We start from the raw sequence: 17,295 nt of genomic DNA on the forward strand, positions 1-17,295 counted from the left end.
ATTTTCTTTTCACCCCAAGAGGTTGAAAAACTGACCACCCCCACTTGAATTCTTTTTGCACCCCAAATTCCATTTCCCTCCTCTTGTTTCTATCAATTTCTGTGACGTCCTGCGATCAAAAATCATTTGATGTTCTTTGGCCTTTTCATGGGTGACTCTAAAAAAAAAAACTTTTTGCCGGAATCGAAACATTTTCAATACATTTGATTAAACTGGGAAGCCCACTTCATCCAGCTCCTACCCGGGGGGTGGCCACCAGCTCCTGCCCCCTCCGCATCATCATTGCTGATGGCCATGCCATAAAACGTTTATCTCCCACACTTTGCTCTGACTTTGGCTCTTAGTCTCTCTCTCTCTCTCTATCTGTGTCTCTTGTTCTCGTCGTTGCCTCTTTTATCGCAGTATCAATAAATTAATTTGAAAACTTTGTCGCTCCTATTTGATTCCAACTGCCATCCTCTGACTTCCAATCCTCCCCATAGTCCTTGCTCCTCCTCTGCTGGCATTTTTCCCTTAATTTTCTTTCTGTTCTTTTTTTTTTGTGCAAATTTTCGTCTGTTTCAAATTCGTTTCATCGTCGGTATCTTGTATCTATAAGTTAGCATCGCTCTCTGGCCCTGGCTCCGTGTAATTTGCTTTCACCTACCCCGCCCCCGAAATGGCCGCCCCGGCTTTTCCGGCTCGTCTTTTACTATATTTTTTTTCTGTATTTTGGGGAAGTACAACTACTACAACTAGGACAACTATGAGTTCGGTGCGATGGCAGTTTGCTCGACAGGCAGTTAACATGAAGCACCGCCCCAGCGCCCATATTGCCCTCATTTCCACCACTCTCCTCCCCCCTCTTCGCTCTTAGCCAGAGTCTGAGCCTCCTCCTCAGTGTGTGTGTGGTAGTATTTTTTGGCTATTGAATTGGTTTCATGCTCATGCATTTTATATGAAATTGTCTGCATGTCTGTCTGACTTTTTGCCCTTAAAACGTCGTGTCACGGCGCCGCCCTCAGACCTCACCACAGCTTGTAATCTAAACCGAACTCCCCCGCCCTTTTGATGGGTAAAAATTTACATCGCTTAATTCGTTAGACGAGAAAATGTTTTTCGCCTGCAATTAGTGGACAACATTTGTTAGCCAAACACTTTTCCGAGCTGCACCATCCAGGAGGTGGCAATAGGCAATGCAGGTAGCACAAGTACCATCCCAGGCTCTTATCTTTATTACAAAAAACAGAGAAAAATTAAAAAAAAGAAGGAAAGAAGAATGAATAAAAAAATGCCAAAAAAAAATAAGAAAAAATGTGGGCACAAAGCGAGAAGAATTCGAATAAGAAAGAAAACGAGGGAAAAGCGGGAAGAAAATATTGTGAAATGGGAAAGAGCCATCCCCCTCTCTCGCCCTCTCTTTCTCTTAATATATATATCTCTTTCCCCCCTCTCTATATCTCTCCCTTTCTTGTATGCTCGACTTTTATTTGAAGTAGAATTTTAATCCATGGTTTTTTAATGCGGGCGATAAACTTTTACGGCAATTGTCGACGGCATTAGCTGAAAGTTGGGATAAGGCTCAGGCATTGCGCGGCTCTTTTCATTTTCCCTTTGTATTATTTGGCCGATCAGGCCGAAACGGGCTTAGCCCAGGTGAGTCTTTTACTATCACCGTTATTATCTCACCTGTACGTACTCCCTGAATGGTAATGCCATACGCTTTCATTATGCTATCCCCTGTTGACGCTTCTGATGTTTAATGCTTTAATTAAATGTTTCATTAGCACGCTTGGCGCGGGGGCGTGTCAGGTGAGTGCGCAACGCCCCCTCCACCCACCACCCACCAGGCAATAGTTTTAGCCAGAACATGCAATCGAGGAAAAAAACAAAAAAAAACAGAAGGTTGCAGGTGTAATAACTTAAGCCCAGATACTGTGGGGAAATTGGCTGCCAAGTTTGTGCTCTAATCTCCCAGATCTTTGATAGCGTTAATGGTGTGATTTTATGGGATTGAGTTATATAAATTTTTCGGAATTTCTATTTTTAAAACAATTACCAAAGGGGGGCTTTTCCCCCTAAACTTTTATATATATATATTATTTTTCTTTTTTGCAAGCAATTCAAAACAATTGTGTGCAATTTGTATGATTTTGATTGCGAGGAGTTAATTAAATAGAGTTTAATTTGAATATTGTGCAGATTGAGCTTTGAATTATTATATTAGATTATAGGATTTATATCATTTGATTGTTAGAAGCATTTTTATTGTGTGATAAATAGATTATGATGAGTATATTTTATAGTTTAGTTAAATGTAGGAATAAATTCGGATAGAAAAATGTATCTTAATGATTGTAAACATCTCATATTGAATGTATTTTAGTTTAGATAACTGATATATGATATATATATATCATATGATATGAGTTTAATAAGAAATTAAAACCATTTCAGGTTAACCTTTTAAATGGACTTTGATCCAACCAAAAAAACCCCTTATTCAAAACTCTTATTTAAGGTTTTAAGATATTTAATTATAAAAACAATAATCATAATCTAAATAAAACCCCAAAAACCCATTTCACATTTGTAAACAAATTAAATCTCATTGATAATTTCCCTGGAAATCAATCAATTTTGGTAATTTCTGACTGACAAGACCAATCAAATCAAAATTGGTAATGCTTAAATATATATATTTAAGATATTTGCATTAGCTTACCCGCTTTATTCTCTCCATCTCTTTTCCTCTGTCTCTCTCTCTCTCTCTGTCTCTCTCTCTGTCTCTATCTTGCTCATTCAATTTTCGAAATTCAAATTGAAGGCCCCCATTCAGAATTTGTTTCTGCGGGTTTTGCTGGCTTTCGGGTTGCGGCATTTTTATGCTTTTGATTCAGTTGTTGCTTTTGCCGCTGTATTTGTATTTTTTTTTTTTTTTTTTGTGTTGTATGCCATAAAAAATCCATTTTAGCCGGGCCAACACGCCAAACCAGTCGGTCAGAGTCGCCGAGTCTAGCATTTTGTTATAAATTCACGACTTCACGGCAACTACGCTCCCCCCCCTCTGCCATCTCTTTCACCGCGACTGACTCTCTCTCTCTCGCACTCACTCACTCACTCACTCTCTTAGTGTGTCTCTCAGGAGCGACCTTAGCCAAGGCTGAGATTGAAAAAGATGACAAAGATGGCTGCAACATCCGGTTGGCCATATGGGTGTGTTCGATGTATGTGTGTTCGGTGTGTGTGTGTTCGGTGTGTGTGTGTGTGCATATGGGAACACATTCTGCCAGACAGCAGCCAGCAGCGGCGTCTCAGCTGCAGCCGCAGTCTGATTTTTTTGAATCTGAATCTGAGTCTGAGTCTGACTTTGGGTTTTGCTGCTGATAAGGCCACCCCCCGCTTGGCACCCCTGGTATCCCCTGCCTCTACCAGTTGCAGTCTGCTTACTGTCTGCCAATCTACACTGAGCCAAAAGTATTGTTTATAATAAATATAATTTAAACATATCAAGGTTGTAATTATAAACTTTTTGGTTTGATGATTTCGATAGAAAAGTAAGCTAGAAGCACTTTAGCATTATAGTAATTAATAATATCATTTAAGAAAAGTTAGTATTTATGTTCCTAGGTATTTTTAAGTACAAATAAACCTGAATTAATTAAGGTTATAAGCCTCATATTATATTATCATGAGTTGATGTATATATAGCTACGTTTTATTTCATATTTTATAATAATTAGAACACAAGATCAAGTCTTATGTGTGATTGTCACAGATAAGCTCTAAAGCTTATACCTTTTATTTAACACTTTTATTTTATGAATTTTATGATTAAAGTTCAAGAACTACAACTATTTCAAAAAATTAAAATGTAACAAATTCTAAAACTTTAACGATGTTCCCAGAACTATAATTTCCTTTGCACTTTTTACGATATTTGTAACTTAATTTCCATCTAAATGTTAAGTATTATTTAATAACTAGCAAACTTTCTAATATATCACATTTTAACTTGTTGTTAAGGTGTTTCTCCAACTATTCTATTTGTTTCTAGAACTTGTTTCAGAAACCGCACTGCTTTGGCTTAGTTTTCAAAGGCCTTGGCTTTAGTTCCGATCTATTGGACCTGAATCTGGATTCTATATAATACCTTTTCTGGCTAAGTATTGGTTTGTTGTATGGGTGTGAGGTCTGGCACTCGCACTTTGTAATTGCAATTGTGCGAATGCAAATGCGTATGTGAATGCGAATGCGAATGTGATTTGCAATTTCGAGTGTCTGGTTGCCAGATTGAACGATTGAGCGATTGAGGCAATGACGCATTGCCTGGCTTTAGACTGATTTTCGGCTGATTGTTCACTTTTTGGTATTGTTTGTATATATATTTTAGCTGAAATTTGTCCGATTTATGCACTTATTTGTTTCGCGTTGTGTTACTGCTGCTTTGTCTTTGTTTAACATTTGCACTGGAATAGTAAGTGTGGCTGCGTGTGTTGGTTGGTGTGTGCCAGAGCACTGAGAACGGAGAGCTTTGGGGCGAAGAGAGAGAAAGCCAAGCAACCGGCAGAGATGAGACGAGCAGCACGAATGAATGGAGTTGGCCGGCCAGCGAGCGAGCAAAGCTACTGGCGAAGCGACGGCGGTGCCGATGGCTGGAACACGAAGTTCCGGCAGCGGACAGAGCTTTCTCTTCTACGCCATTGCCGCTGCTCAGGCGTCGTGTAGGTCGTCTAGAGGCCGTTGGCGCTCTTCGGCCGCTAGCTGGCGCTCTCTTTCGGGCCCGAAGCGATGCTCTTTGGTGGCCAAAAACTGCAAATCAAAGTCGAGGTCGTTGTACGAATGAAAGAATGTCGGCAATGCGATTGTTGTTGGCCCGGCGTCGCAGCTGGCGGCGCTGCCTAGGCCAGCGTCGCAGCCGCCCAGTGATCTCCCCCCTTCTCTCATGCTAACGTCGCCGTTGCCGCTCTGCTGCTGCTGCTGCTGCTGCTGCTGCATTATGCTGCCATGTATCTGTCTCTTTATTTTTCACTACATGTGCGTGTGAGTGTTGTGTGTGCGCTCGGCATGCCTTAACTTGGCTTTCTTTTGAATAATGTTGCTTCATGCCTTCGCAGTCTTGGTCTTCATCTGTCGCCCTCTCTCTCTCTCTCTCTCTCTCTCTCTCTCGCTCTCTCTGTCATCGTCTAGCAGCAAAAATGCTGTTACTTTTTATGTGCAACCCTTCCGCCCACCGCCCAGCGCCCATAGAGCCACCAGCCCCCCTTAGTCGCTCTTTCCCCCGCCCCGCTCTCAAGGAATTCAGTTAGCCTCGCTCGCTTTGCCCATTTTTACTACCTTTTTCCACCACTCTTTTTTTTATTTTTGTATCTTTTTGTCATACTCTTTCAAGGGGCTTTATGATTAATACACTTATTTTTCATCGGTCTAGGATAAAGAAGTTGAGAAATCAGAGAGATTTAGACTATATTTGTCACAGAAAGGACCCTGGATTTTTTTACAGATTTTAAGCTATGAAAAGATGCTCAATTTGAGGTATTATTTTCCAGTAAGTTTAAAAAATAATACAACATTTTTATAGGTTCACAAAATGTGCTGTTGCTTAGAAAAAATCATAAGGTTTTAATTTAATGCTTCTAATAAAATTTAAACATAATAATAGTGCCAAAGAAAATTGAAAAGTTCATATCTTGTATCAAAGTTTTTAACTTTTCTAACCAAGAAGTGATGTTATGTAATAAATCTATTATAAACAATTATATATTCTATTTACTGAAATATTTAGGCTACAAGTTAGTCAAAATAAATGCAAATTGGCACACAAAATGATGTAATAAGCACCAGTTAAGCACTGCTCATAATAAAATAAAGAATAACATAAAAAGTTTGTATAATAAACGAACTTTTTAATTTTCGTAGGGCATAAAAACTTCGGCTTTGCCAGAGTTTGCTGACCATCTCGTGTTTTATTTTTTTTCCTTGGCTCTTTTCCCCTTTTTAACTTATTTTCCTTCGTCTTTTTTTTAATACATTTTCGGCTGCTTTCGCGCGTTTGTAATAAAAACTCGTTATAAGTAGAAATTCTTTTCTTTTGGGCTAGTTCCACCTGTCCACCCCGCTGCCCGGTGCCCCTTGCCGTTGCCAGCAAATCCATTCTTTAAGCACTCTTTGCGGCCACTTTTCTTTATTATGATTTTTTTCATACACATATATATATCTTCTTTTTTGCCGTGTTTCTCCGCTTTTGGGCCATAACAAATGTGAGAACCGCCCGTGGGCAAAGAGCCGAGCGAGAAGCTGTAGCGGCTTAGAGCCTCAGAAGTTGAAGTTAACGCCCCCAAAATCCCGTGTTATCTGCAGAGAACGCGGTGTCTTTCCCCCCTTCTCGTAATAATTAGAGCTAATTTGCTGCGGCCGCCAAATTAAATTGTCACTTTTTTTCGACCGACTGATAAGAAAGTTCAGCCAGAGACACAGAGAGAGAACGAGATAAGATATAGCTATTCACGTGTGAACGGAGCGAAATTAGTTTTGCGGCCTTCGCAAAGAGAAAAAATACTGCAAATTCATTTCGGGCCACGGACTATTTAACATCATTTATCGTGAGCCGTAAACAAGACCCCAAAAAGCGGGCTCAAAGCGGCTGAGACGCATGATTAGGCAGAACGCGATTGGCAGTGTTATTGACCATCAACCCATTTTCGGGGGAAAAGGGAATGGGGAAGGGAATGGGTAAAGGAATGAGTACAGGAACGAGTAATGGAACGCGAAAGGGAATGGGAATGGGGAACGCTATATAGGTATGACCAGGAATTTGCATGGCCAAAAAGGAATGGCAAGGAAAGCGGAAAAGCCTGGCGAATGTGCTGATGAATCGCTTCGGTTAGATTGATGACTCGTTTATTGCATTGAGAAAGTAACAGCGCCGAAGGATAATCGAGAAAGGGTTTGGCGAATCGCTCTAGCCGGAAGGTAGCCACATTTATATTGCTCTTGAACTGTTATTTGAGCACTCTTTTATTGTCTGTCCTTGGGGTTTATTTATCCAAGGAATGTTTGCAATTGATAGAGTTTGTATTTCAATCATTGGACATTTATTTTACATTTTATTGTTTTTTCTTTTATTTACAGATTTCGAGGATATTATACTTGGTTTAAAAGTTATTTTTTGTGTTCAGCAGAGCTACGTTTTAGCTTAAAAGTAAGTATTTATTTGTTGATAAAATTGGATTTAGTAAGGATATTACAATCACTTTACTTTCTAGGGGTTTTATCAAATGTGTTTAAGGAAGATTTTGTTCTTCCTCAAAAACATGAAAATGCATAATTAACGAAGCTAAGTTTTTCATATTTAAAAGTTCCTAATTTCTCTTAATAACAGTAATAATATTTCGATTTTCTACTTGTAAAATTCTTAAATTAAATGCTAGTAACACGAATTTGTCATGTCATATGGGGCGCATACTTGATATTTTGAACTTACTTGATAAAATAAAACAAAATAAAGGCTCTGCAAGTTACATTCATTCCAAGAAACTAAAAATACAGACTAATTTCTCTTTTTAAACACCGAAAAAACCCTTTTAAAAATATTTCTCCTACTGACTGTCATACCCTGCGTATGCGTGATAATTCTCTCTGGACCATAATCACTTCCGCAACTTCCGCTTGCCTTATCATATTTACGAGCGCCTCGCCACTTGTCACTTGATTATAATAGATGTCCCTTAATGAACGCTCCCCCCGCATTTCCCCAACCCCCCGCCCTTAGTGACACTCACCTGTTATTTTCCGGCTGTCATTAAGGGGTTTCCATTCCATTTCCCCTCGACTTGACTTCTATGTATGTTTTGGTTAACTGAATTACTGGATTACTGGAAGTTTATGTGGTTGGCGCGACGCATTTAATGGGAATTGATATTGATATGCGAATAATGCTCCTGCTGGAGGGAGTGTCGGGTTACACGCGATTTATTTAGAATTCAGAATTATTGAAGAACACACAGACACAGCAAATGTACGGGTTTATTTCTTTATCGGTTTCAAATTCCGCTGGGCTGTTCACTTGATACTGTTTTAATTTGGTTTGGTTATTCGTTTATTTAGTTGAGTTTTTTCCTCGTTTATTGGGTTTTTTAGGAATTTGTGATATTGTTTTTGGCGAGACACCTGCGACTGTTTCGCTGGAGAGTCTAGGCTCGACTGGCGCCTGCTGCACTTTTTCGGGGAACTCCATGTGGCCTAAAGGAGTATGTGTGTGAGTGTGTGTGTGTGTGTTTGTGGTGCTGAGTGTGTGTGTGTTCTGAATCGGAGTCTGAACTTTTGGCCACTGGGATAGCTGGCTGGAGGCCGTGCAACCTCAACTGGCGGATGTTACCAACTGAATGCCAACTTCTTGGGGACTGGCCCAACGAGAACTGCTGTGAGCGCGCTCTGCTGCAACTCCGAAGTTGGCGTCGACGCTGACCGCGGCAGCGGTGCGACAGAGAGACTAACTGCTCTGCCGGCGCGCTTACTGCAGTGCAACATGGCTGGAGGGGGGGTGGAGAGTGGGTGGGTGGGCTGGCTGGCTGGTCGGGCCAGACAACGAGTGCATTGGCATAGTAAACTTTTGCACGAGGCGCCAGGCAGCCAGCCTCTGGCTCGCTCGCTCGCTCCCCCTTTCTCTCTTTCTCTCTCTCCATCTCTCTCTCTCTTTCGTTCTTGCCCTCTCTCTTTCCGTTCCGATGCCGTTAGATGCGCACTTGACGTCTGGCGTCGCAACAAGTCGGCAGCAGCACTGCCCACGGCAGCAGAGACGCCAACAGCGCTGTTGACTGTCTGTCTCGCGCTTCGTTTCGCACAAAGGAATAAATTCCCTTAGCAGCCGAATGGAGCCGAGCCCCAAAGCCCGAGCTCCAACGAACCGGGAACCGAGCATATAACAGCAAAAACGAACAACGGCTAGCGGCGCCAACGAAGTTTTCCTATATCGTCGGTTTTTTTTTCTTCTACACTTTGTGGCTACTTTTTGGATAATACCTAGTATCAGGAAAATGGAAAACCCAAAGATAAAGACTGTGAAATAATGCTGGAAAATTGAGTTAAAAAGAAAGTGGAATGTAAATGGGGATATTTTTAGGTAAAGTAAGGAGGAAGGGAAATTCTGGATAAATATGATGAATATGTTAAGGATTTTATTTCGGGACATTTTGTATAGAAACTATGTTAAGTCGATTCAACATTTAAACAGAGCTTATATGTTATTTAAATAAGAGATTTTTATATATGTCAAAAAGTAAAAATAATTATACAAAATGTAGGATAGGGATAGTGTAAAAAAGGAGGAATGATAGTAGATAGGGACAGTATTACGTAGGACTGTTTTATATAGGGATAGTAGGATTATAATGATAATGGTATATTCTAATGTTGAAACATAATTAGGTATAGATAGTAGTAAAGTAAAAAGTACGTCTTAAAAAGTATCTAAAAGAATACTCTTACTTGTAGGGTTAACCTTATTCCTGGACTATCTTTATCTCTTTCTTATTTAAACCAACTCTAGCTTGGGGATCACTAAAAGTGGCAAAAGAAATGCAATTTACAAGCCAAAAAGCAGCAAAACTGCGACTTCCACTGAAGTATGGTCAGTTTTAAGCCCCTCGGTTATAGATTACAATACAAGGACTCGAGTAGCAAAAGAGGGAACACCATAGAAAGGGGGTTCCAGCCGCGGAAGCCTCGAATTTAGCCGGCATTTTGCAGTGCATCCGTTCGGCAATCGGCTGGGCACGGGGTGGATTTGTGGTCTCAATAGGGAAGAGTGTCCTATCCGACTAAAGAGCGCAAGACTTAAGAGAGATAAAGAGAGAGAGAGAGCGACAGGACTTCGGCTTGGGGACTTCTTTTTTTGGGGCAGGTCAAGTCAAGCCAAAGAGCGGAGGACAGCTGACGGCAACGGGAACGCTGAGGAACGAATGCGGAAGCGGCGCCCAGAAGGCCCACGAAGGATGATGCGTTTGGCAGGACGAAGCGCGCTCGTTATTAGATTCATCTTGTTTAGCGCTTAAGCAGCTTGGAGAGTGGGGGGAGGGGCAATCCCCAGCTGACTCCGCTCCACTTGTCCGGATTGTCCGAAGGACCTTCGCCTCACTTGGATTTTTATGCTCAGCATCTGGCAGCATTTCATTAAAATGATTATTAGCACATCTTCAGCGAAGACGACGATGACGACGTCTGTGAGTGGTCCTGGAGTGGTTCGAGTGGCATCTCTTTCTCCACTACAACCATTGTGTGTATGTTGGATCTAATTAGACCTGCAGGATCCTCCTCCAGCTGACGCCTGATTAGGCCGAGGGTCCTTCGCTGCACTGGGTTTTGCCAATTTGCATTGCTCGCTTTAATGCCATTCAATTGCCGGGGCTGGCCACACGCGAGACGACAGCAATTAAATTATCAAACAATTTCCCAAACTGCACAAATATTATTAAATTTTCCCCAACGCATCTAAATACTTATTGCCATATGAAAATATATGTGTATATCTATGTGTGCCTGTTCATGTAAATGTCCAGATTTGCATGTGTGTGTGTGTGTGGGGACACTTGCCCATCCTCGGAGGACATTCTGCACACATGTCGCCTATTAACCGCGTACAATTTTCATATGCAAAATTGGCAAAATTTTCGATATGGCCAAAAATATGCAGCCCAATATCTGCCACAGAGGTGAGTGGCTAAAAGGCTGGCCAACTGTAAAGTATCATAATTTAATTATATGGTAAATAATATAATTAACAGGAAATTAAAAGCCTTTTGAGGTGATTTTGTTTTTTTGAAAGTAAAAACATGATTTATTTATATAAAATAGAAAATAGACAAGGTGAAGGTGAAGGTGATGAGGCAGTCAGTTGTTAAGTAAAGTAATTTAATTAAATGGTAAATAAAATAATTGACAGGAAACATGGGCCTTTTAAAAAAGCAAAAAGTATTTAGAGATTATATTAAAAAAACAATCTGATTAAGGGAGTAAGTTGTTGGTTATAATCAATATAAATGCTAAATTATTTTTTTTTAAAAAGCCTTTATAGAGATTTCCTTTCTTTAATTAAGAACAAATATTAAATAAGTATATTTATTATATGTATTTAAATTATAATATACAACTCTTTAAACTCTCTAAACCTAGAAAGCCTTTAATTTAATTCATTAAACTTCTTTGGTCACTTTCAAAACCATTTTTTTTCTGATACACTATATATTTATTTATATGTTATAATATAATATATAACCTATTGTGTCCTTTATGGCCCAGTCTCCACTGTTCTATTACTGTGTCGGATTTTTGCATTGCGCCCCCGCAACTCTCTCCGCAAAGTTTCAAACTGCATTTTAGGCATTTTGTCGCTAAATTGAGTTCCGGTTTTAGATGGCTTTTGTGTGGGTTTTTGTGGGTCCAACCAAACCAATCCCTGCAATCCTTGGTCCTTTTTTTCGTTCAGTGTGTTTTGTCTCGCCCGATTCTATGCATGTTTTTCACATTCTTTTTTTGCGGCTTTATATACATATACATAAATGTGTGTTGTGTGTGTGTGTTTATTTTATGGCCGTCGCAGTTTGTTTTACAAATATTTTTATCCCAGCTAAATAAATTCGCATAAAATTTGCGCCTTGTAATTAAACCCAAAAAATGTCCAATGTCCTGCTGGCTGCTGCCAAAAATAGCTGCTGGCCAGTAACAAGAAGTTGGCAGCAATTAGCGATGGACACAAATAAATTATTTACAAATTTTCTGCGTTCGCCATAAACAATCCATAATGCGGCAGTTGGAAAGAGAGAGGGCCCACCGACCGCCAGTCGTTTTTATACAAATAATTTCATATTAAAAAGAACCAAAAATACGGAAAGGACTAAAGCGAAAAGTGGCAAATTATGGCAGTAGCCACGAGAGCTTTAATTAAACATTAAAACGATGCTAATCAGCGATCCCATGGCAATTGCAATTGCAATTCAAACTAAAAGCCTGCATTAAAGCGGACTGCATACCGAAATGGCCATTAGATGGGCCCCAAAACAGCTGAATTGAAGGCAGCAACAAAAAAAATAAAATAAATCTATATATATATATTTTTGAATAGGAAAAAGTGCGAATATATATGCGCAAAATATTCAAATGCATCTAAATAAATATGAAAATTTTATAATATCATGCAGGCAGATAGGCTGCAGGACAGCAGGAAAAATCATTGTACACACACACAACACCGTGTCCTCTCAGTAATATTGAAAAGGATTAACTTTGATCGGAAATGAGCAATGGGGGCAGGGGGGAGGTGGAGAGATGTCCTGGCACAAATTAAGCTAATTGCGCGCCTGATATGCAAACACACTCCGCCCTAAGGGGTCGCTTGCAAGTAGCTATGTGGGGGGTCAGAGGTCAGTCGCATTAATAGTCGCATTTGCATAAAGTGCACACTATGTTACACACACACACACACACAAAACACAACCCGTAGATGGACGCACTCATTGTCAGTCTCTCTGTGGACCCGCACCAGATATTCACTGGCTTCGTCCCGATGATGAAATGTCCTGTCAAACTGACAGCCAAACCAAAAATCCATCTGTCGAACTGTGAGTGCCGCCGAGTGTGTCGAGTTTGGAATGTGCCAAGCACACCGGGAGTGCCGAGTGGCCAGTGTCTAGAGCTATATTCACCAGACAATATAGGGCCTGATTGACATGTCAAGTCAATCGAGGAGGCTTCAAAGTCCTCTCCCCCCTTGAATTATGCAAAAATTCAGTCACAATTGCGAGATTTCGAGAATTTGCAGCCATATAACTCAACCTGTAACTGGATCGGCAAGTGGCTTAGCCCGGAAAACTAGTCTTTATCCTGGGGAAAAGTAATACATTTTCAGGAAGGAGGCTTAAAGTTGTCGAAGGGAAAGCTAGTATGGATTGAGGGAGAAAATTATGGACTATATATAACAGAATCAAAAGATTGTAAAGGAAAGTCTCAGCCGTAAAGACTTATAGATTTTTCCTTGTTATTTGTTGCTAACTTGAACAAAAGTATCCTAAAACATCCTATAATTTGTATACAATTTAAAAAGATTTGATATTTACAAGTTCCAAAAGTAAGTTACCTTATTCTTCAATATTTTTCCAACAAATATTTCCTACTTGTATAAAACTTTAAGCCCCCTAAATCAATTGAAAACCTTGGCTAACTTATGGCAAATTTTCATTGGCTTTTCCGACACAAATCAAGCTCTGTCTGTGCTCGGGCTGAAAACTTCACCTTAACCCTCAGTTAAGTGCTATAAATTCGATGCTTAAAGCCGCCTCGAATCCGCCTAATTGATTCGATTTAACCAGCTTGAACTTAGCCAAAGTCAAAGCTGGTGCAAAACTTTCCCCCAGCCAATGGCTCTTGGCTGTTGCCAGTTTTTGGTAGCTCTCAATTAGCTCAAGGTGGCAGCTCAGTGAAAACTTTTAAGCTGCCAAATTAAATGAAGTGTGGCAGTGCGATACGCAACTCTTTTTCAACTAATTCAAGTGGATTTTTGCAGGCAGGCGGCTAATTGGAAAAGCCAATGCCGCGTACAGCTTGACGTATACTTAATCTTTTTGATACACACTCACACACAGGGAGTGATGCTGTGACTGGCAGGGGGGGGGGGGGAGGGGGTTGGCAGGACATCTCAAATGGGTTAACAGACAAGCTCTCGGCACTTGACACACTCCCCTAGCTGTGCGCAAGATGCAAAGCAAATATAAACAAATCAGCGGACAACGAGAGGAGTCAGCACAAATGGCAAACAAACCGAGGCGAAGGGATAACGATAGATGGTTGTGGCAGTGGCAAGGACTGGGACTGGGTTACTTTAAAACCTGCACATCAGCAGAAACCTGCAACAGCAGCAGCTGCCACACTCTTACACACATATCCTGCCGGCCCCGAAACATATGGAAATTAAATTTCTTCCAAGCGAACGAAAAATGCCAGATTTTTGGTTGCACCTTGTACCTTTTGTGCGCGTGGTTTTTTATTTTTAGAAAATGAAACTTTCTATGCCCATCGAGGTTGTAGGAGGATGTAGGAGGACCATCCTCATATCCAAATCCAGATCCGAAACCTCGAAAAACGAGCCCTGAGAGCCTCGCAAGCTGAGAACCAAGAACGCTGCCCACACAACTGCGGCTGCGAAAGCACTTAATCATCTTAAACCGTTGTTTGCACGGTTTGCCGCAGACGTGGCTGCCACCCCCACCATCGGTTCCTCCCACTCCTATTTATCCTTTTTGCCATGCCTCCTTTCCATTACAACCACGCCCTCCCCCCTGCCACAAGGGCAGCAGGCGGCAGGCGGCATACTTTTGGTCCTACACGTGTTTTCATATGCTGCGTCGCACGCGCAAAACAAAAATAACAATCTAAAGGCAAAAAGAAAAATAACATCAAGCTGAGAGGGGAGCGGAAAGGAAAAAATGTTTGTCACAAGAGTTGCAACGAATTGGGAAATGCTCTGGCATTTAGGAAATTATATGTTAATCATATATTTTATAATATTTAAACGAAAGAGTCTACTAGAAATTGTCAAGTTGAAGTTCTGAAAGTTGGCTGATTAGCTTTTGTATATAAAACAGGCACTATGTAAACATCTGTGCTGGTTAAGGCATAAAAAATATAAAATCAAGAAAATATATTTAAATATATGTTATTATATATGTTAGTATATATTATATGTTATTATAATTTCAGTCAGAAGTTAGAAACGCAGTGAAGGAGACATTTCCGACCCCATAAATCATATATCTTCTTGATCAGCATCGAAAACCGAATCGATCTAACCAGCTTTGAAAGAAAACAAAAATGTTCAATTTTTTTTAATTTTTACGAGGGGTTACATCGTTAAAATTGTCAAAAATCGTCAAAATTTTTAATTTTTTAAGATTTTAAATTGAGTATGCAGATTTATTAAGCTAATAAAAACTAACATAGGAACGCTTTCCGAATAAAAATTTAAAAATTCAACCATTTTTGGTAAAGTTATGCGATTTTTAAAATTGTGCTTATTTTACAAATTTGATACTTAGTTACGATCAATTTACGTTTGATCTTGCCATTTAATTGGTAAGCTTTTTTGCTTTGTTTGCTTTTTTACTGAATCTACTTATTTTTATAAATTTATAAACCATTCTACCCTAAAACACACATGGCGTATACTTAATTTTAGTGTTTTCCCGTTAAGTATACGCCATGTATTCTAGATTTTTCTTAAAACAATGACCATTTTTATACCCTTTCAGGGCATTATAATTGTAGTTAAAAGCTTGTAACGCTTAAAGGAGTCATTTCCGACCCTATAAATCATATATATTCTTGATCAGCATCAACAGCCGAATCTTTCTAGCCATCTCCGGAAGAAACAAAAATTTTTCAATTTTTTTTTAAATTTTAAAAGGGATTGTTTCATCGTTCAAATTGTCAAAAATTACAAAATTTTAATTTTTTTTTTTAAATACTAAATTGAGTATGCAGATTTATTACCCAAATAAAAACTAACATAAAACAGTTTTTTGAATTGAAATTAATGATTTTTTGGCTTAGTTATGAGATTAAAATCTCATTGATTTACCTAAAAAAGTTGCATATAAAAATATCTATTTGGCTTAACAAGAATATACTTAGATATACTTATCTTACAGTTTTATTTCCGCTGACATTTAATTTCTACACAAAATTTTTAATATTACTTTAATTGATATAAAGAATTGCAGTATATATCCATAGTTCCCTTAAACCCCAACCTCACATTCCTCTAACCAAAGTCATGTTACCCATTCCGTTCACGTACAAGGTTAGGAAACCGAAAAGAGTTAGGGATATATATATAACATCCAGGAGCCAGCAGAGGCTCTTCTAACATATCTGTGCTGCCACCTCAGCGGTATCCCCAGACTCTTTTTCATACCACCCTCGCTCACTCTCTCAGCTGGGATCCCTACCTGACCAGTTGCGCAGCAAAACTAAACACGTGGCAGCACCTGTCCAACCAAAAACATCCTTCTCCTCCTCCTTCCTCCTCCTACACCCACACCCACAATACCCGGATTCCGGGGCTTCCCCTCGCTGCTGGTGACCACATTTCATACAGTTTCCAAAAGCTAAACCGCATTTAGCGCGCGTTTAGTGGTCGCCATTCTGTGTTTGCCATCGCTGCGCGTTGTTGCCCAGATTTATGCAATGGAAATATGCCACTGTCTAAAGTTTCAAGTGCCATTCAGGCCGGGTTTTATACCTCTCTGGGTTTGGGTCCTCCTCCCTGATCCCTGGTCCCTGGCCCCTGGTCCTGGTCCTTTTCGAGCAACTGCCCGCCCGCCCACATGACGTTGGGTAAACAGCGGCTGAATGTTTTCTGCCACGGAGAACTTCGCTTGGGTTTTTGGTAATTAAAAAAATTTTTGCTTATATGCAAATCAATTAGTGTGAGCCAGAGAGAAGGAGGTAAAATGGGGGGGAGGGGGCTTGGGTTACCAACGAAAGCCCTCAAAAGCAATATATGAGGCTTTGTTGTAGTCCTTCTACTAATTTGCATCTCTGGCAACATTTGGTGGCCCCGGCCACAAAGGCACGAAATTGAAAGGCATATATGCAATCCTTAGGAGGCTTCAGACTGATTTGCGCAACAATTTTGGAATCATCCTCAAACATCGACAGTTGGGGCACTGAGAAAATTTTGTTCAGAAAGAACGACGAGGAGAAACTCCAAAGAGATAACTTTAAAATGTCTTGGTATTTTATATTATAACAAATTATCCTTCTTGGAAATTGTTATATATTAAATATCAATTAATCAAGACCTTGGTAACATTTCTCTCTCTGTTGCAAGCTTCATCGAAAAAGGAAGAAGAGCCAAGGACTCATTTGATTGCCGGGAGCAGCAACAGTTTGCTCTGCACTGCGGCCATGTCCTGTGGCCAAAATGGATGGAAACGAGAGGCGTCAGGGGGGGTTGGGCCAGGATGCTTTGCATATTGTGTACTTAACTTGTTTGACTGCCTGAAGGGGGACCCGAGGATCCTAGCAGAAAACAGCGCCAGCAACAAGCGACGAAGAACGGAAAGTTCTCCCATCCTCTCTTCGTGCCTTTTCTCACACGACTCACACAACTCTTTGAAGCCAAAGGGCAGAAACTTGCCACACAGCTTCTCAGTTTTCCCCCGCCGACCCCATCGTCATTCTTAGATTTTCCCGGCCATGGATGGAAGGGCGGTGCAGCTCGCATTTCAACGGCAAGAAAACAACTAAAAGTCAAATAAACAATTC

At 40.3% G+C, this 17,295-nt stretch overlaps 1 long non-coding RNA gene across 1 annotated transcript in view; it reads left to right on the forward strand.

The window, feature by feature from the left end:
* The window catches only part of LOC147644485 (uncharacterized), a 95,356-nt gene that overhangs the window by 41,819 nt on the left and 36,242 nt on the right, over positions 1-17,295 (forward strand). The window contains exon 2 of the long non-coding RNA XR_015270358.1: positions 7,111-7,180. This is a non-coding gene — a long non-coding RNA (uncharacterized LOC147644485). The remainder of the gene's footprint in view (positions 1-7,110; positions 7,181-17,295) is intronic.

Source organism: Drosophila serrata, unplaced genomic scaffold (assembly GCF_035046125.1).
Source record: "Drosophila serrata isolate PLE 108 unplaced genomic scaffold, ASM3504612v1 contig_165, whole genome shotgun sequence".
Classification (NCBI taxonomy): domain Eukaryota; kingdom Metazoa; phylum Arthropoda; class Insecta; order Diptera; family Drosophilidae; genus Drosophila; species Drosophila serrata.